Source organism: Macrobrachium nipponense, chromosome 4, assembly GCF_015104395.2.
Source record: "Macrobrachium nipponense isolate FS-2020 chromosome 4, ASM1510439v2, whole genome shotgun sequence".
NCBI lineage: Eukaryota > Metazoa > Arthropoda > Malacostraca > Decapoda > Palaemonidae > Macrobrachium > Macrobrachium nipponense.
In genome coordinates, this window is record NC_061100.1 from 63,514,217 (window position 1) to 63,521,716 (window position 7,500).

At 36.9% G+C, this 7,500-nt stretch overlaps 1 protein-coding gene across 5 annotated transcripts in view; it reads right to left on the minus strand.

Moving 5' to 3' along the window:
- Window positions 1-7,500, minus strand: part of LOC135210937 (nephrin-like) — an 845,298-nt gene that overhangs the window by 265,180 nt on the left and 572,618 nt on the right. The window lies entirely within an intron of this gene.

The following is a 7,500-nucleotide window of genomic DNA, read 5'->3' on the forward strand; positions in this document are numbered from 1 at the left end:
TGAAAACGGTGTATGAGGTACAATCACTTAGGTAATGGTATCTGGTGAAAGCCTTTAAGTAAGTCCAAGCTGGTGAAAAATTTATTCTAACCAAACAAAGATCAGATATCGTCGGTCCATGGCACTGGAAAACAATCGGGAATCGTTTCCTCGTTTAAGCGACAGAAATCTATGCAGATACGCCAAGTCCGATCTTTTATGGCATGACGTTTGAGGGAAAAATTATATGGGCTATTTGATTTCCTAATGACTCCTATTACTAACATTTTTCAACTTTGTCATTTATCTCTATTTTGAATTTCATGGGAGTCTATAACGAGGTACGTATAGCTTTATGTTTGTCCTTAGAACCGTATTTTGTGTTCGATGACATCCGATTCCCCCTGAGATAACTCGCTAGTGGAGAAACATCCTGGTATTCAGATGAAAGATAAAAAAAAATTTCTGCTGAATCACCTCTGCTTGAATGACTTTTCGGATATTACTTTAGATAGTGTATAAGAGAGATTCATCTACGACTGGTTGGGCGTGATTAAATTTTAGCAACAATAAAAAATGCGATATTTATAACTTCCGTATTCCACAATATGTATAGGGTTTGTGGATCAACTAGAATTTAACTTGTTGCTGCGAGTCAACCGTGTCTAGGGCTTTGTTCGCGGAAATCGTTATATTTCAGAGTGTCGGGAAGGATTAAAATTTCAGATCCCAGCAAAGTCTTTTATCATGCACTAAGACATTCGAGGGTGCATGCGTCTCGAGATTTTGCATGCAAACTGCAACTGCGGTTGTGGGAGAATTCTGTTGGGTCGTTGAACAATATCACGATTTATGAGACAAATGATTGGTTCTTCTATATAAGTTATTTGATTAACTGTCTCTTTTTGTTCAAAACGGATTTTAATATGTTAGGAGGTTTATAGAATTTTCCTTTGATAAACACGCCTTATTTTGCAGGAGGTAAGATAATGTTTTGTATACCCCTATATGGATATCTTACAATTACACTAGATACAGATCAATGTTTTTTATAACTATGGAGGTATCTGTAAGCGCTCGCTTATCCGGACTTCTCAATAGGGAAGTTCGAACAACAGACGGTGAGTCCGTAAATACAGGATATTACGTGGACTAAAGGCATAAAAACAAGATATTCTAATTTTTACGGCGAGTACAGTCAGGCTTAATCCACCACTATTATAATAAATTATTGTATTAAAATTACGAGAACCTGCTCTGATTACTTGATACGGTCGTGTGATTCATAGGAAAATTCCTTTTTAATTCAAACAGGTATTGGCATGAAAAAAAAGGTATGGCATAAATGATCCAACATCGTTTTTCCCTGCTTGCTAGAGTCGCTTATTGTGTGGAATGTACTATGCTTTGAACACTCGGCAGATTTAACTGACCCTGACCGTTGACTAGATGACACAGTAACCAAGTTTGCTTAAGCACGATTTGTTTGTTTCTGATTTTTTTTTAGGGCTACTGTTTACCTATTACTCTTTATAATAATTAGGATTCTTCTCTTTATTACCATCGGCAACGTATTGTGTGTTTTTAGCATTCTGTTGTTGGTTACGTATAAAGCAACGAACGTATGAATGACTTGAACTATAAAGAATTGAGTGATTACTATTAAAACAAGTTATCTCTACTGCATTATCGTGTACTTGCTGTTGTTTACTTCCTTCTTTGCTAAAATCTGAAATAGTGAGGGATCCTGGTCAGCGCATTTAGCCTAATGAAAGTTTTTTACAGACATGTTCTTCCTTGCAATCCAGCCATATTTTTAAAGTTAAGTTGAGTCATTGAGGTTCAATTTTTTACGCATAACTAAAGGCTGAAACTGCGATCAGGACTTTGCAAAGGAGCTTTTATTGTTTGACCCAAAATAGTGTTACCTCTAATTTATCCAGATTTGTACAGGTGTTCCACTTGTTTTTGTGTGTTTTCTAATCACTACGATGCCTAACGACCCTATCCATGCATCTGTATAAATACAGACGTCCACTGCGTAAACTCATATTCACTGTTTAATATGATTTGTTACGTAAAGGATTAATAATCACCCAAAATGATAAAATTACCACAGTATATGATTAGGATATTTCAGTAGAACTTCTGGAAACAGAAACTCAAAGATAAAAACTCGCAGTAGCGAAATCTCAATGATGTAGATAATTTCTGTAAAAAAGTAAGATTAAGAATGTCTCATAACTTCAGCCACAGGAATAACGAAAATTCGACCTGTAAAGGAAACACTTAGTTACTCCAAATGAATAAAAAAAAAGTACTTAGCTTGATTTTGTGGGAAGTCACGGTGTTCCGATAACGATGTGCCCTTGGCCCTCCTTCTCTGTTTAGTGGATGACCTGGTTTTTTGGCTTGAGTTTCCCCCGTGCGCGTTGTTTGGATGATTTGTGTCCTTTGAAGATCCGATGCTGAAGACGTGTTCGGTCTGTTTCTTGAAGTTATGTACTGTTGAAATCGCTCACTAAACGATGATACTAAGTTGCTTGAAGAATCTCTTGCTTTCGTCGTCGTTGATTTCTGATATGATACATTATTCATTATTCTTCGGAAGACGTTGAAGAGTTTTTGTTGTTTTCTGAAGTCGCTCACTAAACGATGATACTAAGTTGCTTGAAGAATCTGTTGCTTTCGTCGTCGTTGACTTCTGATATGATACATTATTCATTATTCTGGGTTTTCTTCGGAAGACGTTGTAGAGTTCTTGTAGTAGTCTGCCACCAATAATAGGGCTGTTGCCTTGTATAATAAGGCGCCCTATGAGGTAATGTTAGACTTGCGATCTTACGCTAAGTCGGTTGGTTATGCACTTCCATACTCATTGGAGTGTCTTGGGGTTTGCTGATAACTTACGAAGTGGTTATGACGACAATGTGTTAAACTCATGATGATATCTTTTCTGATGTGAGGTTTCTAGTAGAAAACACGAAGTATAAAAAATAGTTCTATTCTCTGAGATTACATGATGAAGATCAAATAGGATTGTACAGGTCTGCCAATGACGATGGTTTGATCGCTTCTGCCAACGATGATGGCTAATTCCACTCTGTTCTAACTACCATCTTGGTTACAAGTCATAAAGGAACAGACAGTAGCTCGAACATATGAACATACATACAAATGAGACACATTAGAAATCACGTAGGCCGTTTGAATTATAGGTCGGAGTAGTTGTCTCAAGCAGGAAGCTTGGACTAATGTTTTCAAAACAAATAAAGGACCACAGATGACGGCATGTCATCTTAGCTCTTTATTGTAATAGCTACTTTATCGTCTCTGTCTGATCACATTCCTGCAAGCAATTTGGTTGACCTCTTTAGTTTTAGTTTTTATATATATGGAATAACATTCCATATTTTATTATGTAATCACTTACATATATATATATATATATATATATATATATATATATATATATATATATATATATATTATATATATATATATATATATATATATATATATATATATATATATATATATATATATATATATATATATATATAGAGAGAGAGAGAGAGAGAGAGAGAGAGAGAGAGAGAGAGAGAGAGAGAGAGAGAGAGAGAGAGAAAATCAAAATAATTTTTCGTAGTAATGTAAATTCAGTTTTTCAATAAATGTTTTTTTTGATGGAATATGTTTAGTTAACAGCAAAACTGGTTAGTTTCATATTAGTCGGGCAGCTTAGCTTCAGAATTTTGGTTAATTGGTCCTTTACCCTTAAAAGCATGAAGTTTGGTACACAGTTAGAATACTACAATACAAATATTTTTAGTCAAGGGGCTACCCCAAAATATGCCCTGTGTGGCTGCCATCATGCATTCAATATGGCTGCCATGGCAGAACTGTTTTGTCGAACTTCTTCAAAATAGAGCAGATATCACTATTAGATGTTCATTAATATGTGGTGTATATCTTTATACTACACAAGTTTACCACTGTTCAAAAAAGTGTGTAAGGATCAGCAGTTCTGAATGTTGACCTAAAGTCGCTTGTGCTAGGGATGGAGTCCAACCACAATGAAAATGAACGGCTTCAGCATGTAAAAAAGCATATTGAAAACAATTCTGAAACTTCCTACCCAAAGAACCTTTCTTGGTCAGCTTACCATGCTAACCGGGTTGCCTCAATCTACTCGGCCAGCATCTGTAACAGCTCTGATGCCACCTTTCCACAAAAGTGCACACACTCTGGCCATGAGAAAACACTGGATGAATGACATTAGAAAGCTGTGCAACATCTCAATCGTGGTCAAACGCCTGTTGCACTTGATCAGCCCGTATTTGCCATTGAAAAAGGGATTCAGTGGAAATGGCCAGAGAAATATGGTAAGGAAAAATATGTACTTTTGTTTGGAAGACTTCATGTTGCAATGGCTGCACTGAAGAGGGAAAGAGAATGGTTATCTGGCAGTGGCTGGATAGAGGCATTAGACAAGTCAATATTGCTTCAGCAGGAACAACAGATTCCTTTCTGCGAGCTGTACATGTTGCATATACATATAATGCACATCAGGTGACAGCTGCAGTCCTGTATGTACATACTTCAAAATCGGGCATACAATGACTATGTAAAAGAGGCTATGACCGAGATTTTAACATTTACCGAGTAGTATGAAAAAAGGACAAAGGAACACCCTCAATTCCAGTATTGGATCCTTACATTGGAACTAGAGAAAAGTATCATGACCTTTGTGCATTCATTGAGGGAGGCTGACTTTGAAATGTACTTAGGATACTCTTTGGGGCTTCTTCCCTGGTTCTTTGTATCTTGATCACACATCCTATGCAAGGTGGCTCCCAGTCCATTTATTGGATATGCTGAATTTACAAAAGATTCACCATAAGGTTTTGGAAGGGTTCCGACTTAGCATGTTCACAATACAAAAGAGAGCATAAATTTTCCTCCATTGCTACAGATCACACACATGTATATAATAATGCTTGTATAAAGGGAGATGGGGGAGCTGTGGGGTTATTTGGCAATCCCCATGCTCTGCAGAGATGGATGGTCACAGGTTCAGAGATCTTCAGAGCTATAGATGAATTTGAGAAGGCTGATGAACAGCATAACAGCAAAACTAAATCATTGATCCATGATCAATATAAATCCACACAGACATTCGAGGAAAACATCGGATCTCTTCTGTCAGTTATTGAGGAGTTAAGCAACCCACTTCTGGAAGAAACATCTGATCTTCTGGTCCTTGACACAAAGGACATTGCTGGTGCATCAGTCACTCATAGTGTACAGAATGTGATGAAAATTGGAAAGGTTTAGAATCATTTATATAAGAGAGATTTATGGATTGCCAGAAGCCATTGACTGACATCATTCCCTGTAACAGGTTGCAGCTGTTTGGCAGTTCAACAGTAAGCAATCAGCCAATAAACAAGTAACTGGTAGTATCTTCACTAAGGATGGTGTACATCTGTTTTACTGCTTCTACATTGCCTGTCAACACATCAGGGAAGTGTGGATGACTTTTCCTATCACGAAAATAAGCCCCACCCTCCATATTTGTCCAAGAGAGGCAAGCTCCGACAAGGGACAAAGAGAGATCTTTTGGACTGTCTTGAGGAAATTAAACCAACAAATTATCAATGTCCTGGGGTCACATGTGTAATAATTGATGTAGCAACAATTGGTCAATTGAACAATATTCCAAGGAACTATTTATTCCTTGTGTTTTCACTGTACAAATTTGCAACACGGATTGGCCTTGTTTGGGATCGTTACCTGCCTTAAAGTCTGAATAAAACATAACTTGAGAAAACTGTGGTAAAGATGTACATCAGCGAGTGAGTAACTCTGTAACAATTCTTGGACAAGGGCAGAATTTTCTTACAGTAAACGAGAAAAAATATAACTTTTCAACTTTCTTTCCAAGAAGATAGTCGAATCATTTGATGGCCAGAGAAAGGAGTTAATAGTTACACTTGAAAAAGACGTTCTTATATCTCCACCATGTACAAATTTGAAATTGCTTGTCCCTTGCACCCAAGAAGAGGCAGACAATCATATGTTCCTACATGCTGCTGATGCAGTACAACGAGGCCATTGTAGAATCCTTATCCGAACTGTGGATACAGATGTTGTGGTGCTTGCAGTTACTGCTTCCCAGAAACTTTCTGTTCAGATATGGATACAATTGGGAGCTGGAAAGAGCATGCGATTCATCCCTGCACACGACATAGCCAATAGTCTTGGTCTGAACAGGTGTCAGCATTAAATGGGTATGGTAAAATGACTGCATGGACTGTATGGGAATCACATCCAGAGCTCACAGATGCCCTCTCTCAACTATGTCGTGAAAATCTACTGACAACAGAGAACTGTATGAACATAATAGAAAGGTTTGTAATTTTGTTAAATTATCACACTAGTACTGAGGATAATATTAACAATGGACGAAAGAAAATGTATGCACAGAAAGGCAGAGCGCTTGACTTGATCCCATCTACACATGCTTTAGTGCAACATGTTAGGCATGCAGTGTTCAAAGGAGTATTGTGCTGGGACCAGCACATCCAACTGATTGGGGTTGGCAAAAAACATCTGCTAGTCAATTCAAACTGCTTTGGACAACACTCCCAGAGACTGAAAAACCTGTCATGAACTAATCAAGTGTAAGAGGTCTGGGCTTTCGTGTACTTCACTTTGTGCATTTGATGGAGAATGCAGCAAAGATTAGAACAATCATATGAAAGTGTGAAGTAAATAAAGTAATTCATCATCCTTGTTTTGGATTAGATTTGTTTATCAGATGACTCCCCCATATTTGTTAACTTTTTTTTGCATGGCCATGTAAACACTAATATCCAAGCTAGTTCAACCAGTTTTAATCAACGTCAATTCTAGTTTATCAACATATCTTCATATAATTTGTTGTCCAGTCTTTGCTTTACTTCAATTGATGCTTCTATAATATATTACCACTGTACCTTCATTACATTTATTCTTATAAACTATCAGGAATTTTTGCATTAATATTATTTAGTTACTTTTTAGGGTACACAATATTAAAGACGTATGTTGGCCTTAATTTCCCTAGAATTGAACCTATTTGTAGTATATCGTACTATTGGTACCTGCAATAAATATACGCTGATGTCCTTGCATCTCCCATTTGGTTTGTGGATATTTTTATTTCAATATGCCAACCACATATTTTTAAGTATTTGGTGCCATCATTATATTTCTAAACCATGGAAAATATTTATAATGTCCTTAACTGATTTGGTGTCTCTAATCTCTACCAGATTTTGTAAAAATTAGGTTTTTGGTGACAGCATCTTGAATTTAAAAATGGCTACCACTTATTCATGAGCCTTTCTGGTAACGCTGGATTCCTTGGCCCCAAGAATGTAGGTATAGGCACTTAAACCTTCTCGATATCTGTTCTAGTTATGAAGAAATTCAACAAAACAGGTCGTCCAAGGCGGCCATTTCTAATACAAGATG